Genomic DNA, 16,609 nt, shown 5'->3' on the forward strand with positions numbered 1-16,609 from the left:
AAGGGCAGGAACGGGGTTGGACATCAGTGGCCACTAGAACCAGAAGCTGGAGGCTCTTGTGATACTCTCTCCTCACCCTTCCCCTGCTTGCTGCAGGCAGCTCTATGCTCTCTGGCTGGCTTTCCTCTTAGGGCTGGAGGCTTTGCTGTTCAACAGGGCAGGGCTTGCTTCTTGGTTCTAAATACCTTTGAAAGCACCTGGTTAATATCTTAGAGGATTAGATCATCTCACAGTCCAAGGGAAATTGAGAGAAACCCTTATAGAGCCTCATCATTCGGGGGAATGTTCCTATGTGAAAGGATGTCAGTGCCAGAAAGAAGGGGTCTTGGCAGATAATCAATGTCCACTGCAGACCAAAGTTACATACCTCCAGGCTCTGACCATCTCTCATTTCTTCCCCTCTAAGTGCTCTTCCCCAAGTTAGGAGAAGTCTTCTAGTCCAGAGATCTTTCTGTTTGGCAACTTGGTTATGGAGAACGTGACCCCAGTGCACAAAGTTTTCTGTGAGTAAAATGTGGAAGGAATATATATTGGCAACAATGTTGGTGGGAAGAGAGAGGGAGGGGAGAGTCAGATTATGCTGTAGTTTTCACACGCAGCTCAGCAGATCTAGACCAAGTCTCTACCAACGTTTTTATTTACATAAGCTAACTCAAGCACGTCTTCGGGCTTTCATTATAACTGTGAGTGGACACCGCTCATAGAGACAGGTGGTTAGTGCTAGAGCAATGGTTTTCAGAGTTTCAGATGGAGTGGAACACCCTTTATTTATCACAAAGAAAATAGCATGAACTTTAATATGCAGAACAGATCAGACCAGATACGCTGTAGGTGAAGCTTTCCTTCTGGTATCCTCTGCAGAAACCTGAGCTTCACAGGACTCAATGAAAAAGCAACTGTAACAGAAGAGATAGATAAGTTATATTCTTTGTTTAGTTTATTTATGTCTGAATTTACTTTGAAACGCTTCAGCATTGGCAGTGTGATTTGCTTGTATATATGTTACTTAGATGTAATCTGCACCCAAGGGATGATCGCTTGCTGTAATTGGGAATGGATACTCCAGGGATGGTTAGCTAATATTTACCAAAGCAGCAGACAAGAGAGAAAATGAGAGCCAAGCAAAGGGGAAAACACTTATCAAATCATCAGAGCTTGTGAGACTTACTCACTATTATGAGAACAGCATGAGGGAAACCACCCTGTGATTCAGTTGTCTCCCACCGGGTCCCTGCCACAAACATGTGGGAATTACGGGAGCTGCAATTCAAGATGAGATTTGGGTGAGGACACAGAGCCAAACCATATCACCCGATAACAAGGCTAAGAAGGGGAAGAGCCAATAACCTCACCTACTCAAGGTTGGATCTGAATTTTGTGGGACCTGAAACTTACATACCTTTAGTCTTCTTTGAAAAAAAAAGTATTAAAAATTATAAGTGCAACATTATCTATGAAAATGAAAGTTTATACAGAATGAGAAAAGATTACTTCGAAAAAAAATTTTTTTTGATGGAATCTTGCTCTGTCACCCAGGCTGGAGTGCAGTGGCACGACCTTGGCTTACTGCAACCTCCACCTCCCGAGTTCAAGCAATTCTCCTGCCTCAGCCTCCCAAGTGGCTGGGATTATAGGCATGTGCCACCATGTCCGGCTAATTTTTGTATTTTTAGTAGAGATGAGGTTTTCCCATGTTGGCGGCTGATCTGGAACTCCTGACCTCAGGTGATCCATCCACCTCACCCTCCCAAAATGCTGGGATTACAGACGTGAGCCATCGTGCCCTGCCAATGACTTCAAATTTAAAAAACTTTACAAATACCATAAAATCCCCCAAATAACATAGTATTTCTATTAATTAATGGTTGACATGGCTGCGTAACGTATTTTCTTACTTTTTTGGCTGCGTCCTCTCTGACGTCATCTTCGTGTCATCACCATGTTGTAATAATTTCTATAGAGAGAATAAAATAATTCAGTGCTTCCTCTAACTTAGTTGATCAAAATTTTTTCTATGTTAATTTTTAAGATTCATAAAATATGCAACTTTAGTAGACAAGTTCACTATTTGTCGTTCTTCCACAAGGTTGTGCAAAATAAACAGAACAATTCTGATGAATTTAGTTTTGCATAATATCTTCAAAAAAGCAAACATCATGGACTGTTTATAATTGTATACATTGCATATAGAACACACTTCTGACAGAATGTCCTTCACTAGAAATGGATGAGAACAGAATCCTCCACTTAGAACTTTTTATGTCTTGATAGAAAGACACTTACAGAGATTAGTTTCTGGCTTTGCACAATTAAAACCTTCTTCTTCTCCTCTCCCTGTAAGGATCAAGCGCTGGGTGCCATAGCATAGGTTTGTGTTGCATAGGTGCTCTGGTTCTGTATTGTCCTGTTATATCCCTTGGTAAGTTTGCCCCGTGGGTGGTAAGAATATCCTGCACAGGACGGCTAGGAATAAGTTGACTATACATGGAAATGTCTGCAAACCATATAAATACCTCCCACTAAACCTCAGCTAAATGTATCACCAGCTCTACTTTCCTTAACTAGATCCCCAAAATGCTTACGGTCACTCCCCACCACCTGAAAGGGGAGATTGACTGAAAGAAATTCATAATGTAAAGAGAGTGCCTTATTCCACTGTGGTTCAAATCTGTCCTTTGCAAAATTTATAAAACCATCTACCATGTAAACAGATGGCTGGGGACCCTCCCAGGGCCTTGGAAGTGGTCCATCACATGGGAGCTCTGATATTTAGCTTCGTTTGTTTCATAATGCAATGCCTCTCCACCAAACAATGGAAGGCCACCAATATTTACCTAATTGGGAACAGCCAGTTGAGTTAGGTGGGTTTACAACAAAGGGAATAAATGAAAGATGGGCTTTTTCTATTTATAAGCTTCTGCTTATAATCATCAGCAAAACAGCCACACACAAAATAACTGCCAAAAATCTAACAAAACTACATGGCCAAAAGTGCAATTTAATGTAGAAGAAACTAAGCACAAATCACAACAAGGGGCAGGTGAAAAAAGAGGGTAGATGGATTAATCATAGGAGTTTTCTGGAGAAGGTGAGTTTGAAACAGCTTTTGTAAGGAATAAGGCATAGAAAGAAAGGGGAAAATGCATTTGAGGAAGGCCTGAAAGATCTAAATACATGAAAGAACATCAAATTGTGTATAAGGATCAGCTGAAAATTGACTGGCAAGGACTGTTCATGAAAAACAGCATAAAATTAAATTGTAGTGAGACTGTTTATGGTCAGAATGAAGCAACTAATGCACACATCTAGTCCACCAAGTTTCAGCAACTAGAAAACTACACACAAATATTATCTGAAATAGCTATTTTCAGTTACTGAACAACAGGCATTTCAGGCATGAGATCTCAGAGAGAAGAGAATAAAGTGAGGTGAGCCCTGCCATAACCTAGCCTTTTATTTCAGGGCATTTCCTGGACTAGTTTCAGGAAAGGGGAATTTAAGCAGAGTATGGCAGTCTCACTGATTCAAAGAGTCAGAGACTAGAGTTCAGGAAGGCTGAGGCAGCTGGATGGAACTTGTGAGACAGAGTACCAGAGTGAAAGAGCAACACAAAATAAGTTTCAGAAATCTGCAGAGGATCCTCTTGAATCTTTGGCTAAACAATAAGATGGATATGTTTAAGGTCCAACTCTATGAATTCTAGGAAATAATAATGATTAAGGAACGATAAATGATGGGACAATATAAGCTGAGCAACTGCCAGAACTTGCACAAGATTGGGAGATATTTGAGTTCAGGCCAGACAGAATGGAAAGACCTCATTGGATACTTGATGGATTCAGGAGAAATTCAGAAAGAGTATGCCTTATTAGTAGGGCTAAACTAGTCCTGGAGCAGAGGATACTCTAGATTCTTTTTTTAAAAAAAGCCTCAAAGTGATAGAGCTGATCTGAAATTAATTTAATTTATTGCCAGAGCACAAATCAGTAATCTTTAAAAAAAACACAAGAAAATTCAAGCTAATAATGGAATATTCACAATAGCCAGCATCTAATCAAAATTATTAGACATGCCATAAACAAGAAGTGTAACCCATAATGAAAGGGAAAATCAGCCAATAGAAGCAGATCTAGAAATGACAAAGATGGAATGGGCAAACAAGGACTTTAAAACAACTATTATGAATTTGTTCAAGCAATTAAGGGAAAACATGAACATAAATAAGTAAATGAAAATTATTAAAAGAAACAAATTAGCCACCTAAAGCTTAAAAAACCCCAATATCTAAAACAAAAAGCCCAATAGGCAGATTTAAAGGTAGATTCTACAATTACAGAAGAAAAAAATTAATAAAAGACATTATATAAACCCTAGAGCAAACTATTAAAAAAGTTATAGCTAATAAGGCAATAGTGAAAATAAAACAAAATACCAAATTTTTTAATTCAATAGAAGGGAGAGAGAAAGGAAAATAAAACAAATAATAAATGAAACCAATAAATCAATGGTGAACTGATTTAACACGGTCATATCAAGAATTGTATTAGGTAAAAATGGACCAAAATCATCTGTTAAGAGGTACTATTATACTTGGTTGAAAAGCAACATCCGACTATATGTTTTCTACAAGGCTTAATTTTTTAATACAAAGATACATATAGGTGAAAGTTAAAGGTTCACAAGACGAAACACTAGGCAAATATTAATTATAAAGCTAGAGTGGCTACTTTGATATCAGACAAAGTAGACTTCATGAAATATTTCCCGATTAAAGGGAAATATTTTATCATGATAAAAGGGTCAACTGATGAAGAAAACTTATAGCATTCAACATATATGCACCTAATAACAAAGTTTGAAAACACAAAAAGAAAAAAACTGACAGGACTGAAAGAAAAAACACAAAAATATAAAAGTATAGTTTGAGATTTTTAATATCCCTCTCTCAGTAATTGATAGAATGAAAGGACACAAAAGTTAGTAAGGATACAGAAGACTTGAACAACACTATCAACCAATCAAACTGAATTGATATTTATATATTTATATCAATTTATAGATATACTCCACACAGTCAACTCTGAAACACACATTCTTTCTAAGTGCACATAGGACATTTATCTTAGAGGACACAGGAGGGCACATATTGGGCTATAAAATATGTTTCAGTAAATTTAAAGATATTCAAACCCTAGAGAATATGTTATCTGACTAGACCACAATGTAACTACATTAAAAATCAATAACAAAAATATCTGTAAAATCCACAAATATTTAAAAATTAAACAACAAACTTTAAAATAACCTGTGGATTAGGTCAGAAAATAATTTGGGAAATTAGAAAACATGTTGAACTAAATGGGTTAGCTAGCTAGCTAGATAGATAGATAAAAATATGTGGATACAGTTAAGGAAGTACCTAGACAGAAATTTACAACTTTAATGCTTACATTAGAAGAAGAAAAGTTTTAAAATAAATGATCTAAGCTTTTACCTTATGAAACTGGAAAAAATAAACAGCAAAATAAACTTCAAGTAAATAGAAGAAAGGAAATAACATAAAAAAGAAATCTGTACAATGGAAAGTATGTAAATAGCAAAGAAAACTGATAAATTCAAAAGTTCATTTTTTAAAACAAAATTCTATGATGTAAATAAACTTCTAGTGGGAAAAGGATATGAATAGACAATTCTTAAAAAAAGACATTTATGTGGCCAGAAAACATATGAAAAAAAGCTCATCATCACTGATCATTAAGAGAAATGCAAATCAAAACACAATGAGATATCAAAACACATGCCAGTCAGAATGACTATTATTAAAAGGTGAAGAAACAATGGATGCTGGTGAGGCTGTGGAGAAATAGAAATGCTTTTACACTGTTGATGGGAATGTAAATTAGTTCAACCATTGTGGAAGACAGTGTGGCAATTCCTCAAGGATCCAGAACCAGAAATACCACTTGACCCAGCAATCCCATTACTGGGTATATACCCAAAGGAACATAAATCATTCTACTATAAAAACACATGCACACATGTTTATTGCAGCACTATTTACAATAGCAAAGACATGGAACCAACCAACCCAAACGACCATCAACGATAGACTGGATAAAGAGTATGTTGTACATACATACTGTGGAGTACTATGCAGCCATAAAAAGGAATGAGATAATGTCATTTGCAGGATCATGGATGAAGCTGGAAGCCATCATCCTCAGCAAAACTGACAAAGGAACAGAAAAGCGAACACCTCACATTCTCAATCATAAGTGGGAGTTAAATAGTGAGAACATATGGGCACAGGGAGGAGAATAACACACACCAGGGCCAGTGTGGGGGTAGGGGACGAGGGAAGGGAGAGCATTAGGACAAATAGTTAATGCATAAGGGGCTTAAAACCTAGATGATGGGTCGATAGGGCAGCAAACCACCATGGTACATGTATACCTGTGTAACAAACCTACACGTCCTGCACTTGTATCTTGGAACTTCGAGTAAAACTTAAAAAAAAATTTAAAAAGAAAGTAAAAACTATCTTCTCCTTGTGGAAGTCCCTCCCCCTCCACACTCCCAATGTTATGCCAGTTATCAATTCCAAACTAATGTTTGATGACTGAAAAAATCCTCAAAATAAGTTTTGTTTTCCATTAAAGAGAAAACCCCTAAAAATAAAAGGTAAACTTTTACTATCAAGACACATAAAGAAAAAGCAAGAACACAAAGGCAAATATTAGTAATAAAAGAGTGACAGCATTGTAAATCTTACAGACATTAAAAAATAAAAAGGGGATATTATGAACTGCTTATGCCAACCAATTTAGGTATTTTAGTTGAAATGGATAATTCCTTTGAAAACATGAATAACTAAAATTGACACAAGAAGAAATAGAAAATCTGAACAATTCTATGAAAGCCTAAATAAATTAGATTTATAACTTAAAATATTCTGACGAAGTGGACTCTGGGCCTGGATAGATTAAACAATGAATTCTATGAAACATTTAAAAAGGAAATAATACCACTCTTAAATAAAATCTTTCAGAAAATAGAGAGGGAAGAAATACTTTTCAACTCATTTTATAAAGTCACCATTATTCTAATAACAAAACCAAAGACATTAAAATTATAGTCTCATTTCTTATGAACATAGCATAGATAAAAAAATCCTTAACAAAATATTAGCAAGTAGAATTTAGAAATATGATTAAAATGATAATGCATCATAACCGAATGGGGTTTATTCCAGGCATGCAAGGTTATTTAACATTTGAAAATCAATCATTGTCATTCATCACATTAATAGAATAAAAAAGAAAAATCCTATGATCATTTACAACAATGCAGAAAAATCATCTGATGAAATTCAGTGCCTTGCTATGATTTTTAAAAACTCAGTAAACTAGGAATAAAAGAAAACTGTCTTAATCTAATAAAGGAATCAATGAAAAACCTGAGCAAATACATAAATTAATATGGAAATATTTAATATTTCCCCATTAAAATTGAGATCCAGGAAAGAATGTTTTTTTCCCTTCTATTCAACATTATATTGGTGTCCTACCAGTAAAATAAGACTGAAAAAAAAAAAAAACTTACAGATTAGAAAAACAGAAGTTAAACGTTTTTTATTCACATAGCACACAATTTTATTTTATTTTCTTCTTTTAGTTAATAGAGATGGGGTCTTGCTGTGTTGCCCAGGTTGGTCTCAAATTGTTGGCCTCAAGCAATCTTCCCACCTCAGCCTCTCAAAGTGCTAGATTACAGGCATGAGCCACCCTGCCAAGCCATGTACATAATTTTCTGTCTAAAAAATACTAACAGGCCTACCCTAAAAGGCTACTACAGTAATAAGTGACTTTAGTAAGATTGTAGCATACAAAGTCCACATAAAAAATCAATTGTATTTCTGTATACAAGCAACAAATACGTAAGAAATAGAAATTTAAAGCCTCATTTACAATAGCATCAGAAATAGATAATATTTTGGAATTAATTTAACCAAACGTATAGGACCTATGCTAAAAGCTACAAAAAAACTACTGAAAGAAATTAAAGACCTTTAAAAATGGAGAGACATATCCATTTGTGAATTGGAAAACTCAATATTGTTAAGCTGTCAATTCTCATCACAATGATCTATAGATTATATGTAACAGCAATCAAAATCACAGCAGGCATTTTTTTTCTTTAGGCTGTTGTTATACTGAACCTAAACTTTGTAAGAAATGAAAATCACCTATGTTAGCCAAAACAATTATGAAAAAGTTCAAAATTGGAGGACTTGATTTGATTTCAAGACTTACTTTAAAGCTACAGTAATCAAGATGTATTGCCTCTGGCTGCTTCCTCATTATGATAGCAGAGTTGAGTAGTTCTAACAGGGACCGTATGTCCCAGGAGGCCTAAAATGCTATCTAGCCTTTTATAGAAAGAGTTTGCTGACCTCTGTGATAGATAATGCTCATATGTAAGACACTCCTATGTACAATTTCTGGCTTACCAGGTATTATTCCACTACTTCCTCTGTTACTCATTATAGCATATTAAAGTGCAGATAAAGGAAAATATTTTAGAAATAATCTTTAATCCCTTCTACTTTATTTAAAATAAAAATTGTTGATAGATTTTGGTACTTTATAGTTAATAATATGTTATTTGCCATATCCCTTACAACTGTGTACAAAGCCATAGTGGAAAACTGGTCTAACCAGGATGAAGATAATTATACACTGAAGTTGTATAGTATGTAAATATGTACATGAAGCATTATAAGCATTATATGACCCATTTTTTAAATGAGGAGGCTGAATGGCAAATGGATCTATTAGATTCCACAGAAAGGAGGAGGGCATGGTTAGGAAAAACAGACCAACGAGACAGTGAAATGAATAGGTTCAGATTGGTGATAGATTACACATAGGTAACAAAGTCAAGAAAGTATTGAAAAAGTAATTCTGAGGTTGTTGTGAATCTGGGTTCTTAGACAGTGTTGCCATTGACCTGGTAGAAAAATTGTGAAAAAAATATTTATTTCACCACTGAGAGCAGACTGATTATGGGTTCAATTTCCAATTGCTTAAAGTGGTGCTTTCCAAATTAAAAAACTTACAAAGTACCTGGTCATCTTGTTAGAATGCAGATTCTGATTTGGGGACAAGGTCCAAGATTCCGTGTTTCCAACCAGCTTCCAGGTGATTCTGATATGACTGGTTCAGGAACCACACTTTTCAAAGAAAGGCATTAAATGTGATTAATGGAAATCTAACTATAGATTTCTTCTGGAAGGTAAGAGGAGGGTCCTGACGGGGAATATTGGTTATGCAGTTGGAAAGAAGCTGTTTGTCTTCTCTAGAAGATACATAACCGAGAGCCTACAATCTTGAGGGGATTCTCAATGCAGAGAAGAGAAAGATGCAGAGCAATCAAGGATCCAGAATAAGAACAATCAGAAAAATAGAAGAACCAGGAGCGTTAGCGTCAGTAAGGAACCCTATGCCATACTGAATTTCAAGGAGGCAATCTATGAATTCCAACACGAAACTCATTCATTATACCATCTTTCCTGGCCCCCCTTCTTTGCTTGCTTTCTTTGGTCTTTTTTTCCAGTTCTCTGTAGAGTGTAGCAATGATTACTGGACTGTCTGTCCAAAGCTTCCCTACCCCCCCTTCTTTTAAGAAAGCTCCCATCATCAATATGACTACCATAAGAGCTGCCATGTTTTTACATGACTCCCTGTCCTCTTCCTACAGCTGATTGGTCCGGGCATGGACACCCAGCTCAACCAATCATAAATTTCTTTCCTGTGGTTATTCAAAATAGGATTCTACAGAGAAAAAAGTTGTCATGTGCAAAACAGCCTTTATGGTAGGAAAAGTCATTATACACAAAATTTACTAACCCTAATGTGCAGCCATCTTAGGAGCCAATACAGAAAAAGAGTAAAGACAGAAGACAGCCATGACAGTATTCCAGGTTTTGTTCCAACTGCTTTCCTTCCTTTCCCATGGTTTTGGTATCCAATGTTTCCTTCAGTAACCCAGAAAATTTCCCCTCTTGCCTAAGTGAGTCTGAGTCACTTGCAACGGAATCCTGACCAATACCTGCCAAACCTTATCCCCACTCATTTTGTCTTACACACCGCCTTCCCTTGGGCCCCTGCACCCTGTTGACTGCAGCTTTCCCAGGTTTTCCTTAGGATGACACCAGGCCAAAACCAGCTGCTGGGCAAGGACCATAAACCCCAGTGTTGGTCTTGGTGGATGTTAATGCGTCACTGAACACCAGTGTACCAAATCAATGTGGTCATGGCAACAGCCGAAAAGAGCCCACAAAAGTCTAATCTTTGTCACACCGGGGGGCCCCCCACTGGCAGATTGCTAAGACCCTGGGGGCAAAACTTAATTTGCGTAAGTATTTGCAATGCACAATTTCCTTTTTATTTATTTAGACTAAATTAAATTCATTTTGGAAGTTACTGCTTGTTGACTTCTCGCCCCTTACCTCCCGTTCCAGGTGTATTTCCCCAAAACCGAAAGCCATTTTCATCTCTCGTTCTCTGGATGCCTCAGATCCCGGGTGAAGTTTTATCCCCTCCACGGTTCTTTAAGATTGGCAAAATAAATTAACTCCTTAACTTCTGGGAAATTTAAAAAACAAAAAATAAAATCTGCTGTTTTGCAAAAACACAAATATTATGAGCACATCCTACTCTCTTCCCCACCCCCAACACACACACGCACACACACACACACACACACACACACACACTGGCATGCACACACACACACACACACACGCTGGCACGCACACAGGCCTGGCTGCAGTCGAGAAGCCCACTCCCACCACCCCTTCTGCAGACAGAAATGCTGGCATTCGTAAGCTGTCACACTGAGGAAGACAGCAGCTGTGTTATTCCATGATTTATAGAACAGATTTGCATTTCCTTGCCTTTGAAGCTTGCCTATAATCTGCCACATAAATATTTGAAAGACAGGATGGTGGAAACAGACCTAAGCAGCTTAATCGAACACTTGGCAGGTAGAGGACTTGGCCTGGTGTTCATTTCAAATACCCCCATTGCCCCGAGGCCTCGGTGCGTGTGTGTACAAAATTGAAATTCAATGTTTAAACCCAAACCTACTGACACAATCTCACTTGAAGGAAAAGTCAGAAGAATGCCCCTCTGAAGGCAGGTTTTGTTTCGTCTGGTCTCCTGAGGCAAGAGCCCAGGAGTCTTCCTTAAATTCTGCTCCAGGAAGCAGGAAGCAGGGCACATAAGTGTCTCAGCCACTCCAGAAGCCCCATGTGTGCTCATGCAGGGACAGGAATGGTGCCCTGCCTCACAGAGGCCCTGAGGCCACAGAGAGGCCTTTCACCAGGGAGCAGGCACATTCATGTCTCAGACACCTAGCATTCCTCTGGCTGCCCCAGAGAACCAGAATTCCCTGGTGGAGGATCAGGCAAGCCTTTGATTTTCCATGCATCTACCTTCGTGCAGCTTTCCCCAAAATATGGAGAATCCTTTCTGGAGTTCATACTAGGCGGCCACAGTTACAGTGCTTTTTAGCCCATTGCAAGCTCTAAGTCCTGCAGGAAAAATAACAATCTAAGTTGATTTAACCTAATTATTTAAGTGGAAACGATGCACTTCTATTTTCACAGTAGTTCTATTAATATAGTATTGGAGAATTTAAAAATGGAAAATTATGCCATAATCTGATTCAATCAATATGTATTGATCCCCCATATGTGCTCAAGGAGGAAGCCACAAAAGTGTCTTCATACTCAAGACAGGCCAAGAACACCATTTATGGCCTAGGCATCTTATCAGAAGTTCTATAAGGTAGAGGGTGGGCACGGGAACAGAAAGAGGAGGTTCTTAAATATAAAAGACCTTTCATAAAATTTAAAACGGACGAGGGCAGAAGGCACAGTGAACGGAGACCCAGACTGAAAGTCAGGAGACATGGTCAGTCCAGCTCTACCATGAGGTTCATGTTCTTGGTCCAACCACTTCACCTCTTTGGGCCTCTGTTTTCTCATCTGCAAAAAGAAACAGTTGACCTGATAACCTCCCATGTTTCTTTCATGCTGATAGTCTGTAGCAGCTGGGGTTAAATTTAGATTTAGATTTGTCCAAATGGTAGAATGACCTCTTTTCCCATCCCTTCCCAGATGTCTGCCTGGATTCTGGAGCTCCAGGGAAAGAACCCTCCTGTGTCCACTACTGGGGTCCCTGGTGCCTGTAGAACCTAGGACAGCGAGTAGGGCAGGTGGGGCGGTTAGGGACAAACCCAAACATGGACTCTTTAAGAGAAAGTTCAGCCTTAAGAAGAAAGGAATCTGTCCCATGCAGCAGCACAGCTGCAAGTCAGAGGAAGCTGTGGTTCTGGGTCCAGGGTGGTGGTCTCTACTGTAATCAGCCATCCTGAAGTCAAGTAGATATCTGGGTGTCCCACCAATCTCCCAGCCCCTAGAATGCCAAACAACTCTGCTCTGAGACCCTATAATTTTATCACATGGAGGTCAGGGAGCTACTCTCTTTCTAATATACTTCCAAGCAGATTTCCCAGAGCCAAAAGTCTAGGAAGACTAAGCACTTTGCAGATTTGAGTAAGAAATCCCCAGGGACTTCCACAGGAATTGGATGTCTCAGAAATACCTACCAGGGGCTGGGCACGGCGGATCACGCGGTAATCCCAGCACTTTGGGAGGCCGAGGTGGGCGGATCACCTGAGGTCAGGAGTTCAAGACCAGCCTGGCCAACATGGAGAAACCCCATCTCTTAAAAAAAATAAAAGAAAGAAAGAAATACCTACTAGGTTGGTTTCCTGAGGCAATGAGGCAGGGAAAGGGCACTGATGTTGATGTTGCCTCATTTGGATGCTTCATGAGCCTGTACAAGTTTCACAACTGTTTCAAAGGAAAACAAGATACCAAATGAATCCAGTAACAACATTCTGGGGAAAAGGCTACCCGGAAGAGGGACAAAAAGAGACCAGTTTGTTTCCAGAAGCCTAGGGAGGATACCTGATGTCACTGCTGACAGACGAAGCAGGAGGACCCAGTGCTTTCTGGACTGACCAGGCTGTGATGGGTGTGGAAGGCCAGAACTGGGCAGGCCCATTAAAACCCTCAGAGAGGTTTTCACTGCAGAAAAGAAGAGCTACCAGTCCAGGAGGGCAATAAGATTGGGAAGCTAGGCTGCTAGTGAACTTATGCCCACCCAGAAACTCAGCTGTAGAAAAGTGGTAGGGATAATGACACCAAACTGAGAATTACTGTCTCTCCCTTCTCAGCCCCTGGCGGAGCTGCCACACACTGGCAGCAGCACTGTCCTGCCTCCAGATGAGATGGGAGCCACTGGGACCACCCGTCACACTGCGGGAGCTGTGAGGTGTATAGGACCATGGGAGAGCGGTGTCAACACACATAAAGAAAGTAGCTCCTTCCTCGCCTTCCACCTATCTTGTTATACCTCCGCAGATGTGGCCAACACAATTGCTACATAAATTGGACAGTGCCCAAAGAAACCTTTAACGCCATTCCTGGGTTCTTTGTCAAAACCCTGGTGGCTTTTCCTCTCTTTGCAGAGCCGAGCCCATTGTTCTGTGGTCCCTGCAGCTGTGCCTCTGACCTGGGTGGAGCTGCAAGTCCGGGCAGGACAGGCTCTGGGAAGCTAGAGTTGTTACTGGTGATCTGTTTCAGCCTGGGGCAGAAGCCGGGCTGGGAGCCAGAAGCAACTTTTGATCAGTCATTAGGCACAGACTTTGCTCCCGCCACAGAGCCCCTTCATTCCTGCCTCGGGCCTTTGCACTGGCTGTCTGCTCTGCTTGGAATCTCTCTTGATCTGCACCGGACTCGTGGCTCCTGACTTGATCAAACGTTACCTTCTCAGGAGGACCTTCCAGGTCCACCTCCAGCGCAGGCCCTGTTCACGCTCTGCCCCCTGCCCTGCTGATTTCCTTTGACAGTTACAGCACTCTGCAAGCATCTTGTTTATTTCTTTACATGGCCACGATCTCTTTCCCTACTGAGACGTCTGGAACGTTAGCTCCGCCAGGGTCATCCAGAGGCTCCCAGGGTGACTAGTGACCCACACAGACCAGACCCCAGCCTGTACCCCTGGAGACTTCTGCTCCCCGCCTCAATGCACTACACAGCTCACCTCAGCCTTACCTCGTAGATGAGGAAGACTTTGGCTCCCACATAAATGCCCATGCGTGTCATAGCCCAGACAGCAGTGCTCATGCCTGAGAGAGGCCAGGGCAGACCTGTCAGTCCCATGCTGAGATGAGAGGCCCTGAATGCCTCCCCATCTCACAGGGTGAAGCGGGGAGGCCTGGACACACTCTCCATCTCAAAGGGCAGAGGGTGAGGGGCAGGCCTGACAGGGAGGGACTTGTCTCTCTTGTTCACTACTGTCCACAGCCTCCAGCACAGTGCTGGGTATGTGATAGATACTGAATATCTGTTAAATGAATGAATGAATACGTGCACACAGCAGCACGCTGTGTGGCTGCTCATCCAACACAACTTCATTCCTGCACTTCTCGCTTCCTAACATAACTCCAATCTGCTTGGCAACATGTCCTATTCACCAACCGTGGGTTTCCCCTGGGCTGCTCATTGTATTCTCTTTCCCTGTGCTAATAACTGGTTTTCCAAAAGGACCCATCACTTCATTCTGGCCAAAGCCATAAGCAGAAGTCTACCAGGTAGGGGCAAAGTGTTCTAAAAGAGGTTTTCCCCTTTTTAAAAAGAGCAGTCGGGATGGGTGCGGTGGCTCAAGCCTGTAATCCCAGCACTTTGGGAGGCCGAGGTGGGTGGATCACGAGGTCAAGAGATTGAGAACACCCTGGTCAACATGGTGAAACCCCATCTCTACTAAAAATACAAAAAATTAGCTGGGCATGGTGGCGCGTGCCTGTAATCCCAGCTACTCGGGAGGCTGAGGCAGGAGAATTGCCTGAACCCAGGAGGCGGAGGTTGCGGTGAACCGAGATCGTGCCATTGCACTCCAGCCTGGGTAACAAGAGCGAAACTCCGTCTCAAAAAAAAAAAAAGAGCAATCACTGTCATATTATCTGGATTGGATCTACTGTGCCTCACTTCTCACTCTGAGGAGAGTTACCGTGAGGAAAAATGCAACCCCATGAAGATAGCTAGGCTGAAAGCTGGAAGAAACTAGGTCTTTTATGACGTTACTGAAGAACTATATTAACCATCCTCAAGGTTTGCACACCTCTGGATTGCTTGCTGTGAAGCACAGTAAATTTTCTTATTATTAAGCCATTGTGAGTTTCATATTTTGTTATTTACAGCCAAAGGCGTTTGAACGATAAAGACTATGGCATGCACTGTCCCTTAGTCCTGGTGGCTGCCACTGGCCTGTAGAATAGAGGCATGGCTTTTCTCCACCAGGTATAGTGTAAGTAAACATGAATTAATGAATTAGATTTTTCTTTACTTCATTCATACACCCCACAAACTTCACTGAAACTCTGTGTGTGCCAGGCACTGTGCTAGGAAGAAAGATCTAAAAGGCATGCTGCCAGCCCCAAAAAAGCTCAGAGTCCAGTGGAAGGCAGACCCATCGATAAAGACAGACATCAGAGGCATGCAGAAGTGCCACAGCAGCAGCGGAGAGCAGCAGGGAGAGGACTTGGAAAAGGATAGGCAGGAGGGTAGCTAAGTTGGCTTCACAAGAGGTTGTGTCTGAACTGAGTCTTGAATGAAAAGCAGGAGACGTGCAGGTGGACCAGCTGGCCAAGAGTCTCTCAGGCAAAGGGAACAACGATATCCCACGTCACAGAGTAGGCAAGACTACTTTTTACAATGGGCCACGCTCTGTGCTAAGTTACATATACATTGCCCCTCAGATCCTTAACAATACATGTGTATTACATCACAATAACATGTACATTGCCCCTCAGATCCTTAACAATACACATGTATTACATCACAATTACATGTACATTGCCCCTCAGATCCTTAACAATACACATGTATTACATCACAATTACATGTACATTGCCCCTCAGATCCTTAACAATACACATGTATTACATCACAATTACATGTACATTGCCCCTCAGATCCTTAACAACATGCACACGGGGCAAATACGGTTATCGGCATTTTGTAATATGGAAACTGAAGCTTCAAAGGGTCGAGGAACTTGTCCAAGTTCACACAGCCAGTAAGTGGCAGAGCCAGGCTTCAAACCTAGGTCGTTCAGAGCCCACATTCTGCTTGCCACGCTGGCATTCCTCCTACACTAGTGGTCCCTGTGAGGGAAGCACACATCTGTGGAGCAACCCGGTGTCCTACCCATCAAAGAGAGCACACCTCCATGGGCAGGCGAGAGAAAAGACTGAGCACACAGGTAGGAAAAGGTGTGCTTCAAGAGGGGCAGTAGTTACATGGGTGGGCTATGGAGAGAGCAGGCAGAAAAGAGAGAATGAGGGTGACCTGAAAACACCAGTTTCTCTTTCTACCCTGTTTATTTTAACTTGAATGACTTTACTCAGGGTCACCATCTTCTAACCCTTCCCCTCTAAGTCACTCTTACACAGTTGCAAGTGTAATTTAACTAAA

General features: G+C 40.7%; 1 long non-coding RNA gene across 1 annotated transcript; it reads right to left on the reverse strand.

Annotated features, from left to right (window-relative positions):
* Positions 1 to 755: 755 nt before the first annotated feature.
* LINC02868 (long intergenic non-protein coding RNA 2868) lies at positions 756 to 13,573 on the reverse strand. The gene is made up of 4 exons (XR_005576983.1): positions 13,488 to 13,573; positions 12,829 to 12,922; positions 1,353 to 1,406; positions 756 to 896 (listed from the first exon to the last, which is right to left on the reverse strand). It is a non-coding gene; the product is annotated as a long intergenic non-protein coding RNA 2868 (long non-coding RNA).
* Between the last annotated feature and the right edge of the window lie 3,036 nt (positions 13,574 to 16,609).

Source organism: Saimiri boliviensis, chromosome 11 (genome assembly GCF_048565385.1).
Source record: "Saimiri boliviensis isolate mSaiBol1 chromosome 11, mSaiBol1.pri, whole genome shotgun sequence".
Classification (NCBI taxonomy): Eukaryota; Metazoa; Chordata; class Mammalia; order Primates; family Cebidae; genus Saimiri; species Saimiri boliviensis.